The sequence below is a fragment of the Ammodytes marinus genome (genome assembly GCF_949987685.1).
Source record: "Ammodytes marinus genome assembly, chromosome: 23".
Classification (NCBI taxonomy): domain Eukaryota; kingdom Metazoa; phylum Chordata; class Actinopteri; order Uranoscopiformes; family Ammodytidae; genus Ammodytes; species Ammodytes marinus.
In genome coordinates, this window is record NC_137227.1 from 2,633,020 (window position 1) to 2,647,712 (window position 14,693).

Sequence of the window (14,693 nt, forward strand, 5' to 3'; positions counted from 1 at the left end):
AAGAGAGGCTTTAAGTTCATTCTAATAGGAGCCAGGCATGTGAAATGCAGGGCAACATAACGCTGCCTTTACTGAAGACTTGGGTTATTGAACAGAAATACATCAAGTCTCGGTACAGCACCTAAATACATTTTCTATCCAGGAGATTAAATCAGTGTATGTTTGTCGGAGGTCACATTTGAATGCAAGACGAATGGGTCTATATCAGAAGCTGAAACCAGATGAAATTAAATACACACACAAAGTAAGATTCATAGATATGAAACAGCATGTATGGTCTCGGTTGAATAGACTTCCTGTCGTCACTGGAGACTTAATAAAGTGTGGATAGAAAGAGACAGAGCTCTCTAATAAAATATGCCACTCCATCTGTTCTGGTCACTTGACAAGCACAGCTGCTTCACAGCATGTCATGTGGTTTGATTGGAGTCCATATATGCGCCAAGTCCATCTCTAAAGTACGGTTTACAGCCAACACACGGACTTCCAATGAATCACACCGGTCAAGCAAGACCTTTGTGGAATAAGGTATGCTGGTTGTTCCCATTCACTAGACTGGTGAATAGGGTTGAAAACCCTATTCACCTGTGGTGAGACACTGCAGGTGAATAGGGTATCTTTTGGAACTAATGGTAAGATAATATCTGTTAAAGATGGTTGTATAGGAGAACTATACAGAAGCAAACAGACCAGGTTAAGTCAAATAAAAACATGTACATTGTATTAATAGTATTCATACTATGAAAGCAAAATAAACAAAAAATCCCAAAATTGTCCAGTGCTTGAAAAAAACTATGTTCTGGCTGCAGACAGCGTCTTGTGAAGATTACAAAAGTACATTGATAAAAGAAGTTCATAAGTTCAACTGTTGGGTGGCTTTTTCACCCCTAAGTCAAGACCCTAAACAGCTACCCGCAGCTGCTGCTAGCCACAACCAGAAGCTATAGCTAACAGCCTGCACTAGACAGCTGAGCTCCCCTCAAACACCTGTTGTTTTAATGGCCCCCAGTGGGTTTAGAGGTCCCCCGGTTGCCCTACTAGAGCAAGGAGACGCTGGTTGGTTTACCTAAGGCTTGTCTGCACAAGCCTTTTAGATGTGGGATCAGATGTTGCCAATGCGTCACGCTCGGCCTCTCTGAATGCGGGCACATGGTGTAACGTTTCTGCAACAATGGCGCCAAAAGCTATGTCACATTAAGGCCATGCACTGCAGGTGAATAGAGAGACATCTTTAACAACATATTGTAATGACCACAGGTGAGGCGGTGAATGAAGTCTTGCTTAGACAGCGAGTTTATTGTCTTCCACAACTTGAACATGTAGGAAATAAGTATTTGATCCCTCACTGATTTTGTAAGTTTGCCCACTTACAATGAAATGAACGGTCTATAATTTTAATGCTAGGTTTATTTTAACAGTGATAGACAGAATATCAAAAAGAAAATCCAGAAAATCACATGAAAAAAAAAGATATAAATTATTTTGCATTTCATTGAGTGAAATAAGTATTTGATCCCCTATCAAAACATTGCTCTGGTGGAGAAACCCTTGTTGGCAAGTACAGAGGTCAGACGTATCTTGTAGTTGTTGACCAGGTTTGCACACATCTCAGGAGGATATTTGGACCACTCCTCTTTGCAGATCCTCTCCTAATCTTTAAGTTTCCGAGGCTGTCGCTTGAGCTTAAGTTCCCTCCACAGATCTATTGGATTAAGGTCCGGAGACTGGCTAGGCCACTCCATGACCTTAATGTGCTTCTTCTTGAGCCACTCCTTTGTTGCCTTCGCTGTATTTTTAGTGTCATTGACGTGCTGGAAGACCCATCCACGACCCATTTTTACGGACCTGGCTGAGAGAAAGAGGTTGTCACCCAGTATTTCATGGTACATGGCCCCATCCATAGTTCCCTCGATGCAGTGAAGTCCACCTGTCCCCTTAGAAGAGGGGACAGGTGGACTCCCTGCTTGACTGTGGGGATGGTGTTCTTGGGGTCATAGTCAGAATTCCTCTTCCTCCAAACATGGCGAGTCACTATGATACTAAAGAACTTGATTTTGTTCTAATTTGACCACATCAACTTCTCCCAAGCATTCTCTGAGTCGTTCAGGTGTTCATTGGCAAACTTCAGACGGTTCTGTACATGTCCCTTCTTGAGCAGGGGGCTCTTACGGGCACTACAGGATTTCACTCCATTACGGCATAGTGTGTTACCAATAGTTTTCTTGGTGACTGTGGTCCCAGCTGCCTTGGGATCATAAACAAGCTCCTCCCGTGTAGATCTGGGCTGATCCCTCACCTTTCTCATGATCATTGATACCCCACAAGGTGAGATCTTGCATGGAGCCCCAGACCGAGGGAGATTGATGGTCATTTTGTGTTTCTTTCATTTTCGAATAATCGCACCAACAGTTGTCTCCTTCTCACCCAGCTTCTCGCCAATGGTCTTGTAGTCTATTCCGGCCTTGTGCAGGTCTACAATCTTGTCCCTGATGTCCTTAGATAGCTCTTTGGTCTTGCCCATGATGGAGATGTTGGAGTTTGATTTATTGACTCTGTGGACAGGTGTCTTTTATACAGGTAACAAGTTGAGACAGGTGTGTTTTATACAGGAAACTAGTTGAGATTAGGAATACTTTTTTAAAGCACAAGGATTAATCTGTGGGAGCCAAAATTCTTTATGAATCAAATAAAGAATGGATCAAATACTTATTTCACTCAAAGAAATGCAAAATAATTTCTATATTTTTTTTAATGTGATTTTCTTTTTGATATTCTGTCTATCACTGTTAAAATAAACCTATCATTAAAATGATAGACAGCTCATTTCATTGTAAGTGGGCAAACTTACAAAATCAGTGAGGGATCAAATACTTATTTCCTCCACTGTAGCTCACAGCTTGACTGGTAAACCACAACAACAACCCCCCCCCCCCCAACTCTCCTATAGCCTACAAAGATGGTTGTAGGCTATAGGAGAAATATACAAACAGAGAATGTTCTATCAAGTAAACACCTAAATGTACATTTTGGACCTTTCATTCATACTTGTTTGAAAGAAGACATGTTAGGGAAGAAAGATCCTAAGAATCTCAAAATTGACCAGTGCTTGAAAAAATCTACGTAGCCTACTGGTGCATACAAACATTTAACTAATGTGTGTGACCCCGCAGCTTTGGACAGAGCCTGTGAAAAAAGCGTGTCACTGCCTGTTCAAACATTTCACCGCTCAGTATCATGATGACTCATGCTATCCCCACACCAGCTATCAAGAGGTCAAGCAAACCAAAGCCTATGGTTGATGATTGGGCCAAGATGACTCGGCAAACATGCCAAACTGCTACATGATCTTGTATTAGCCAACAGCAAATAGGAGACTGTGACTTTCTTTGAACCGACGTATTAATCATTTGTGTTTTCTTCTGAGAAGGGTGGCTACGAACGTGTGCAACACATCAAAGATAATGCAAGTGACAACATTCCCATCAGCCACTGCTGGACTTAAACATGATCCCTGCGTTCCAAATCACATACTCTTTCTTTTTACTACACTACATACTAAAGTACAGAAGAGTTTTAGGGCCACGGGAGAGAAAATAAAATCCAATAAGGAAGTTTTTTTACATTATGTCGAGAAATGTCAAGAACAAAGACGAATACTGCAAAATGCTATTGGAGTTAGTGGGGCATTTATGTATTTTCAGCATACTACAATTGACGTGCATGTATTGGGACATCCTAAATCTTTTTCTGGCATACTAAATAGTAGGGGGAATGGAATGCAGGGGATGTATATTCATATTGTCATGTTGCCATGCTAGCATTTAGCACTTAGCTGTGCCTATATACACATATGCCAGCATTTCTGATTGGTATAATACCCTTTTCACATCAAAATGAGCGCGCTTTCAAACTAGACAACACCCTAATGTAAGCAGGTTGAAACAGGTTGTTTCGGTCAATGTGAAAAGGGATTAAGTCTTCTGAAAAACTGGCAGCCCATGCTTAAAAGTTTGACAGAGGCCCATTGTTGTCACTTGAAGGCATGATGAGTATTTTTCATCGAGTATTGCACCACCTGTCACAAAGAACACACGTACACCTTGGTTAAACAACAGAACCTGATCCGCCTTGTGTGGACTCAATGCTCTGCTGTACTCTACATGAAACAAACATCTCCTTTGAGAAACAAGAGGGTCACTCGAAAGGTTATCTTCTGGCGCGTGCCCTCCTCAAAGACGCGCTTGCTCTTACATACAAAAAGAAGCAAAACGTGATCACATTTCCACTATGACAGCGGTGTAAAATATCCTTCTCACCGGCTTTGAAAGGAACGAGCCCACTCTTCTAAAAGGTCTCTCTCTCTCTAGGCAATCATTTGACCTTCCCCTCCAACGTGACTGTGTGTTGCCTGGAGTCTTTACTTTAGCTGTCAAAGAGATTAGCACATCACAGGCGCGTACAATCCCCACCATTGTTTGACCCGGCAGGCATTAGCTGCTCTTTAACAGTCTTTAACAGTCCTCTCAACACGTCGGTGTGTATACCTGCAGACACATTAGGGCGTCAATTGGGTGGTGACAACAGAATCTTTCCACTAGAGACCATACATGGCCGCCGGCTAGGACATGTATTCTCAGTGAACATGTACTATCTTTAATTGGACGTAAATCAGTATCATTAAATAACTAATAAACGTGGAACTCGAGGAAGCAACTCATTAAGATGAAATCCTATTGAGGTAATGATTATTGATGTAGCCACAGACCTGAGACTGATAAACAAGTCTAGCAACTCAAATGGGCAATTATGAATTATTAATAGATTGAATGAATGAATGGGGAACGAGGCAAGAAAATAAATAATAAGGTTTGCATGACTAATTTGACTCATGGTGTCCTTCTCCCAGGGCAAATACTAAATGTATAAACAAGCTTTATTTAGATTGTTACAATGATACTTTTGGGACCAAACAGTCAAGCTATACACACAAACACATACTTTGCTTCTTCCTCCATAACCTAACATTATGTCACATGGCAGGCCCTATACTTGTGATTGATTTACAATGGGGTTTTTTTTCTCCTCATTGCAAGGATAGCCACAACCCAGCAGCAGCAAACAGTCTGGCGTTCCCGTTTAAATAAAGCTAGAAGGGGGTTAAACAAAGCCGTGATGACACCATCCAAGATCGGATATCCTCCCTAACCTTTCGCTGTGTTTGCACAAAGTGGAGTGTGAAGGCTGGGTGAGCGTGTGTACACAGGCAACTGTAAGGCACATCATGTTTCAATGGGGGAACGCTAACATTAAATGTTTGCTGTCGGAACCCTTAACGGCACGTATTACATGTTGGCAATACAAACAGTCTTTAGTCAGCGTGTACTCTTTACAACACAGCAGACAGGATAGCACACAGACGCAGTGAACTACAGAGCCTACTATAAACAAGGAGAAGCAGCTTTCAGTTTTTATGCTCCACATATCTGGAACAAACTTCCAGAAAACTTGAGGTCTGCTGCAACTCTCAGCTCTTTTAAATCTGAAGACTTTTCTGTTTCCATTTTAACCTGCAACTTTTATTCTATTTACATTTTCTATTTCTATTCAGTAGCTTGTAAATGTTTTATTTCTATTCATTCACTTTTCTAATGTGTATTATGCATTTTAATCTTGCCCCTGTAAAGCACTTTGAATGGCCTTGTGTCTGAATTGTGCTATAGAAATAAACTTGCCTTGCCTTGCCTATCTCAATCTGACACAGGAAGCAAGTGCACCATAAAAGGCCATGCAACCGCTATTAGTCTCAAACACACCTTTGCGTGTTTCTCTTGGTAGGTATGTTTACATTTACAGTTACAGGTTCAAATGACATCACCGCTGGCCGAGTCCTGATAAGGCAGTGTGTGTGTGTGTGTGTGTGTGTGTGTGTGTGTGTGTGTGTAATCATTGTTTTATATGAGCTGTGTGTGATGTAATGCATTGACACAGCCGCCGAGAAGTGTTTGCAAAGCTGAGGGAGTTAAAGAATCACCTGTGTTCACCTGTAAGAGTTCACCTGCACAATTCTGACCTGAGCAGGTTTGTTCAGCAAAGCTTGCCTGTGCCACTATACTGAAACAAGTGTCGATTGAAATGGCACACCATAAATAGCCGTGCTCTGACAGCGCTACTTGCACAGACTTGAATGTATTACTTTTGATTCATGCCGGGCTCCCTCGATTATTATGAGGAGGACATTTGTTAGAGCCCCTTTGTATCAATCCCAGCATAATGACCAAGGCCTTTAACCATTATTGAAGACTGGGTCACAATGTTGTCAGTTTAAAGTGACTGACTTTTATCTGTTAATGTTATTTTTTGTTTTTGCTTGCTTAAGACAATCTGAATGCTGCTGTATTGAAGTTTGTTAGCATGTGACTGTTGTATTATTTTAACATAAAGTAAATCTTAGGCTGATGGGAAGGTCTTTGGTATTTTGTCACAAACTAAGGTCATTTGCTGACCGTGAATGTAAATACAATATTGCATGGCAGACAGTCCATCCAATAGCCTATCGAATTATACCAATGTGACCTACAATGGGCACAATTCACAGCACAGTCACATGTACCAGAGGCCTATAGCAAACACACGGGCTGCCATGTGCTTGTTCCACATTGGTTAATGGTCTGTATTGACTGCCATCTCTCTGCAGTGCTGCTCTTAAAACAAAGGCGTCCTATTGATTTCAAATGATGGGAGCCTCTGGCCTGACACTGCTGTTTGACCACATTATACAACCTTGTGAGCAAAGCTGCATGTGCCACGGCATTGAAACAACTGTCAATTTAAATGACGCGCGGTAAATAGCCTTTGCACTGACAGCGTTACTTGCTCAGACTTGAATGTCTAACTTTTGGTTCATGACGGGCTCCACTTGATTACAAACCAAGAGTAGTGAGGCAGTGAGACATGTATGTCAGAAAATAGATGGGGGGGAGGTGTGGCGAAGTGGATAGGGTGGTGGACCCGCAACTGTAGGGTTGGTGGTTGGATCCCCAGTCTCCCCGCCACATGTCCAAGTGTCCCTGAGCAAGACACTGAACCCTAAATGTTTCTTGATAGTTAGCCAGCACCCTGCGTGGTAGCTGCTGCTGCTATCGGTGTATGAATGTGTGCTCCAGTTGTAAGTCGCTTTGGATAAAAGCGTCTGATAAATGACATGTAATGTAATGTAGAAGATACATGTTGTCCCCGAGGGCTTTCGAACTCTTTGATCTTGCATGTTACCAAGTCATTATCTCACAAAGGATTTATTTATTTATTGCTTTGGAATTGTCTTTATCGTTAAATGATTGTGTTATTGTAATTGGTGTGTACAGGCCCCCTTCAGCAGTAAATAGCTCCTTGAGTGAGCTAGCACATTTAATCTCTCCATATGTAAATAGAGAGGTCATTATGATGGGTGATTTTAACATTGACTGGCTTTCTGGTGCCTCTGAACCTTTTAAAGAAATATGTAGCAACCTAAATCTTACACAAATAATAACTGAGCCCACAAGACCAAATCTAAAAAACCCAGCAAAATCAACTCTGATCGATTTAATATTATCAAATCAAAGCAATAAAATAGTTTCTGCTGGTGTCTTTGAGCTTGGAATCAGTGATCACTGCCCGGTGGCCTGTATCAGAAGTATTCATCTTAAAAAATCTCAACCCAAAATCATCATTAAGCGTAATTTTAAAGGTTTTAACGAGCAAGCATTTTTAAATGAACTCTATCAAAGTGACATTCATCTCACAAGTGAAATATCTGATGTGGAATTGGCCTTAGAATTTTTCACCAATACTTTCTCCTCCATTTTGAACAAGCATGCACCCCTTAAAAAGCACAGAGTAAAAAATAGATCAAACCCCTGGTTCACAAATGAATTGTCCGATATATTTGCAGAGAGAAATAAAGCATGGTCCCTAGCTAGACGCTCTGGTGAAAACTCCAAGTGGACTGCTTTCAGACAAATCAGAAATAGGTGCATATCCATGGTTAGGAAAGCTAAATCAGACTACTACCTCGAACTAATTTCAAACTGCTACTCCAACCCTGCACTATTTTGGAAGGCTGTGAATTATAACAAAAACAATTCTAGCACTGTTCCCAGTCAGTTAAAAATAAATGATCAGATTTTAAATGATCAGAAAGAAATTGGTTTAGCTTTCAATAAACACTTTATAGCTGCTGGTAAACTCTTTCACAATGGAGTATCTACGCCTTCTACGCCTACCACCACGAGAAATAAAAATAGCATACCACCTGTCTCTAAAACTCCTCTTTTCAGCCTTGTTCAAGTCCCAACAAGTATTGTTGTAGATGCGCTTCTTGCCATCAACCCCAGGAAGTACATGGGAGAGGACAATTTGGACCCATTTTCAATAAATCTCTCTGCACTTATCATATCAAAACAAATAACCCATATTTTTAATCTTTCCATCTCCTCTGGTATTGTTCCTAAAGTCTGGAAAAAAGCTCACGTCATTCCATTACATAAAGGGGGTGACAAAAGTGATCTTAACAATTACAGGCCAATTTCCAAACTCCCATGCCTAGCAAAAATTCTAGAATCAGTCATTAATACTCAGTTGAAATCCTTTTTATCCAGTGCTTCCATTTTGAGTCCATTTCAATCTGGTTTTAGGGCAGGCCACAGTACTGTATCTGCTGTCACTTTGGTCTTAGACAACATTGTTACAGCTATCGATAAAAAAATGCACTGTGCAGCACTTTTTGTTGATCTGTCAAAAGCTTTTGATACTTTAGATCACCATTTGCTTTTAGAGAGGCTGCATGAAATTGGTTTTGATTATTCTACATGTAGCTGGTTTAGGGACTATCTCTCTGATAGACAGCAGTCAGTTAAGCTGGGAAGCTACCAAACTGAGTTTTTAACAGTTACAAATGGTGTTCCGCAGGGCTCAATTTTAGGTCCAGTCCTATTCACAATTTACATCAATAACATTGTTTCATCACTACAAAACTGCCATGCCCATTTGTATGCGGACGACACTGTACTGTATTGTATTTCTGATTCAGTGCAACAATCTGTTCAGAACCTACAGAGCTCTTTTAACACCCTGCAGAACTGTCTAGTGGATCTCAGGCTTGTCCTTAATATAGAAAAAACAAAATATATGTGCTTTTCCAGAGCAAGAATTACACATTTTAATGATCTTATTATTCACACAAATAATGGATCTCATATTGAAAGAGTCACTGAATATAAATATCTTGGCATCTGGATAGATGAAAAACTCTCTTTTACATTTCACATAAAAAATCTTGTCTGTCGTCTCCGACAAAAGATTGGCTATTTTTATAGGAATAAAGCCACCTTCCCGTTGTTCAGTAGGAAAAGGATTATTGAGGCAGTTTTTATGTCTGTCCTTGATTACGGTGATGTGGTTTATCGGCATGCATCTCGTTCATGCCTTAAACTCCTAGACTCTGTATTTCACTCTGCTTTGAGATTCATTACAGGAGATGCTTATGATACACACCATTGTGTTTTATATGAAAAGGTTGGGTGGTCCTCCCTTAAGGAGAGACGTGATGCACATTGGCATATTTTTATATATAAAGCTCTGACTGGAAAGTTACCATTATATTTGACAGAAATGCTGCTTATTTCAGATGGGCTTTATCAAACCCGCTCAACTGACATGCTCATGTTATATGTCCCCTATGCCCGGTCTGAGCTTGGTAAAACCGCTTTTAGCCATAGTGCCCCTGACTCCTGGAACAGCCTACAACATACAATTAAAATAAATACACTCATAACTGTTAACCAATTTAAAATTATTATTTTGAACCAGCCCCTCTACACTTGTAACTGTTTTAATTAGGTTATTATGTCTCTCATTCAATTGATCTGAATGTTTTAAATTGTTGTTGTCTGTGTGTCTGTGTGTGTGTGTGTGTGTGTAAACTTGTTATGTATTCTCATTGTATATTGTGTATCTGTACAAACTCGACGTCATTGTAAAAGAGGGTCACCCCTCAATTGATCTTTCGAGGTTAAATAAAGGAAAATGAAATGATTGATCATACCTGTCGTCACTGTGTGCCAGCAGAGAAAAAGAACATCCACACAGCCTATGCTATTCAGACGGGCAGGTTGCTAGCCACGGTGGGACAATGTTGTTTACTACAGTGCCAGTTTACAGAGCCTCGGTTGTGTATGAACACCGGATTTATTTCCTCTTCTTTAGCGAAAACACAGTGCAGACAGGTAGCAGTTCTTGAGAAGATATTCACTGAATTTGACAGCAAGCATGATCCAGAATGGCTGACCCCACCTTTAACATTAGCTACAGTTCAGTTGTGTTTTGTTGCTTTACTAGACAGTTTGGACGGAAGCGACGTACAGTGCAAGAGCAAGATGCATACAGTTAGAATTGAGAAGGAACTGCTTCAAAATGTGTTAATGGTTACACTACTTTCATTCTAGTATAAATAAAAGGTCCAACATGTACAATTAGGTGTTTATTTGACTAAACCTTGTCCGTTTTGGTCTCTATATTTTTCCTAAACACCCACATTTCAGAACATTTGGAAAAGCAAAAGTAATTGGATTAATGTACCCAATTTTTATGATGATATCTATAGGTTGAAATATGTAACCCTATTCACTTGCGGTGTGTCTCCTTACATTCCCATATAAAAGGCAACTTCATTGTACATGTATTTCCTTTTGCCCAAAAGCAGCAATAAACTAAGCTGTTTTCGGTGTGCGGCCATTGCAAAACAAGGGCACTGTTGTAACATGAGGTGCTGCACTTTACATCCAGCTCCCCCCGGCCCGACTCCTTTTGCTTGATTTATGAGCCAGACCAGCGCCGACCTCAGCAGTGCTTTAAAACATGTTTACATGACCCTGGCCAGGTGAAAGGGTCCCTGTGCTTCATGTCTGCTTTGTGCTGTTAAAAAAGTATTTCGCTGCCACTGCGCATTATACATTTTTCCTCCAGATCACAGATGCCAAACAGTTCTAGGTTTTGTTGTTTTTTAAGCTTCCTGAGTTGGAATCCCAAACTTTAAAACAGGTGGAACCAAGACCTCATCTATCTGCCCCCTGCTGCCGTCCGTTCAATGCAAATGCAGATAGCCGAAGGTGCCTCTCAGACTGGATTCCATTGATGGCTATCTATGGTATGCCTTTGGTTGACTGTCACATTCGTAATAAAGAAGGAAATGCAACTGGGTGGGTGAGAAGTGTTGCACGCACCCCTAAAGATAAAGAAACGCATGCTTGAATCTGGCTTATTCTGAAAATGCACCCAAGGGGGAAAAATATCTGAAATGTCTCTTTAAAGTTGTAAAATGCAGGAATGTGTTTTCAGACGGCGAGCGTGATGGAATGGAGTGGCAGTGATTGGAGTTCAGTTTGAACGAGCCCCCAGTCAAACCTACGCAAAGTCAAACACGATTGACAAACTAAATGGCAAATGACAAAACTTTTCCTAGCAATAATCACCCCTCAACTACACAAGTGCACACTTAGTTGTTTGAGACACAGCAGGCAAAAACATTATTACAGTATACACTTTTTTTTTCTTCTTTTCATAATAGTATTGCATTAACCTTGGCTGTTTGCATCTATATACTGTATACAGTAACTCCTATTTAACCATCTTTAATGACCATCATCTCAATATTATTTTCCCCCACCCAATACTCTGAACTTAAAGGAGAAGTAAGTGATATGTTTGTGTAAATATACGGGTTAAATCTTTATATATTCATGCAGCAATCACATAAATAGTATGCACAGTTCATAACACAGGTCTCCCAGTCAATCAGTATTGCAGTAACTGCCAGTTAAAATTTCCAGTATCACGCTTGTCTTAATCCAATCAGGAGACAGAGCGCTATAAAGAGGCGGGTCTCTGTGCATGTGAACGATGACTCGCTGCTCTCCATCGCGGCACTATCTGACGAAGACGGCTGTGTGTTCATGTGGTGGTGACGTAGGGACGAGGGAGGGGAATGCTAACAGCAGTCACTGACAGGAAGCTAGCTGAAAGGCCCAAATCACTTACTGCTCCTTTAATATCAGTTAGAAATTAGTTAGATATTTCCAAATTTGCATATGTATTCATACATTTCAGAAAAAATCTTAAGTTCTAAATATAATTGTTTTATTGCAAGTAGTCATCTAGCAAAGTTTCATGAGTTAAAGCTGGGGTGGAGGATTTGAGGAGAAAATGGCAGTTGGGATAGAGATTCGAATTCAAATACCTCAATCGCTCCACTTGTTCTCTTTGGTCCCTCCCCTATGGTCCCTCCCTGACACGCTCTACACCAACAACGTCGTGCCAAAGTGAATGGACAGTCCCAACAGCCAATAAGAACAGAGAATCGGAGCCTCGCTCTGATTGGTCAAAGTGTACAGCTCATGTTAACTTTGACCAATCAGAAATCATATACCCCAGCTTTAAGTTAAGAAATTGTACCCTATTCACCTACAGTGTCTCGCCTTAAGAGCAAACTCATTCAGCATACACAGTACCATGAGAAAATGTCAGTAGCCTGCAAGGCATCCGTCAAACCAACGTTGGAGGATTTTCAAAGGAAGACTTTCCGTTAGCCTTGTTTGAACTTGCAGGGAGCCAGAGTGATTTATGCGCTCATGATAATGTTTCGATGTCGCTCCGACTTCCTACAGGCAAATCAAGTGACCGAGGCGCCACCATTCATCATCATTTACTACAATCAAATCAGATTAAATCTCTAAATCACTGCCATGCTCCGAGGACTTCTAGGACGAATACACACATTGGCCCCAGACAGTCAATGTTATTGTTGTTGTGTAAAGTAATAAAGTCAGCACATTACTGCCTGTTGACAGCAGCAGACATGGCTGCAGGGCTTCGCTGGGCTAACGCATTACATCATTAAGGGGACACTTCCACGTGACTCGACAGGCTCTCATTTCAACCACGGCGAGGTCATGGGACACGTAATCCTATTGTGTTTGCAGAGATGACGTAATGTATTGTCACAGATACTCTGCTATTTTCAGCTAAGATCAATGCTACAATTCCTCCACTATGCATAAGGTTTGAAAGGGTAAACATTGAAAAACATGACGACTTTCAAAAATGTCTAAGAGAGTTTTGCTCTTGGTTTCTAGTAAAAGTACTAGCAATAGAAGTGATGCAGCTGTATATATAATAGGTTTCCTTTAGTGCGATGTGAACAGAGTCTGTGAAGCTTGTCTTTTTTCATGTAAATGCCAATATACCCAGGGAGGAGCCTTCTTTGTCCTTTAAACCATACATTCAAAGCATGCCTTTTATCCATCTCCTTTGACTGTTGAGGTTGACATTTTTCAACAATCCAATACAATGCGGGCAGTGAACTGAAGGCACACACTTTATGGTTCTCAGTGGTAAACTGAATTAAGCAGTATGCATTGCACAGAAGAACAACAATGCATTGCAGTAATTGTATACATGAAGGTGTTACCCCCCAACACATGAACAACTAACCAACATTTACAGCGCTGCAAAATGTTATGATCTGAAGATTGAATGTCAGGGTCCCTGCGACAAAAGAAAAAAGCCTTTCTGCAAAGCAAAGCCATGCATCTGAACTCCCACTGTTCTCAAGAAGTGGGCTGAAATGGAATCCCTGCTATGTCACGCTGCTTGCCAAGATCCCTAGATTCCCCATGAATATCATTATCCGACAATTCATAGAGAAAGAGTTTGCAGCATTTAGCATTCACATATATTATTCATACTGAAATATGTTGCAAATGCTTTTGTAAGCATGAAGAAAATGCAAAAAATTAGCATAACTTCCACTCTCATTTTGAGGAATTGCTTCTGTTTCAAGAATAAAAGCACATGTGGACTTTCATCAAACCTGGTTTTACTCTTCTATGCTGTGCAATGACAGAGAAGACCACCTCTGGAAAAGGGACAATGTTACAATCTCAACACCGTATATGTTATTAAGTAACTAAAGTAGTATGGGAGTAGATGACACCAGAGCAAAGTCCATTTGCCTTAGAACGCTTTGAAACACAGTCCAAAGACAAAGCCTTCAGTGGACCTGAAGTAAAGCATACTTCATGACACAGCAGTGAAGTAGGTTTGTAAATGGGGGTCATATCAGTCCCTTCCATCCCTTCACTTCTGTGTCATCAGTAACTATTCGCTGGGTCTCTCTTAGGTTATAAATATGAAAAAAGGTTTGGAAACTTTTTCTTTGTAATTATACATGGAATGGTGTTCCTGAAAGCCATTAGCAAGAGTAATTCACATTCATTCTTTAAAGGCCAGGGAATCTAATCTAGCTCTTGCAGCACTTTTAACCCTATCAGCAGTCCTCACCATCATTTGTCTTCATTAAGTCTCCTTTGCAAGTACAACGTCTTAACCTGTGTGGCTGGCAGAAGGTGGGGGCCGATCATCCATAGCCACACACAGTCGGACAAACTGTCAGTGGAGCAGTTCACCCAGTGACTCAAAATGAGGATCTGTGCAGAAGGCAAATCATTAATGCAAACTGCCAGCGGCCGGCACACTGTTATCTCAGTTATCACTCTGCAGTGGCTGTGTGTTTTAAAAGATGATGTCACCGTGGATGGCCTGTGCTCTTTACTATTGTCAACGCAAGGCTAGACACTGTAGGCAGTTAGCATGCGGTAGGC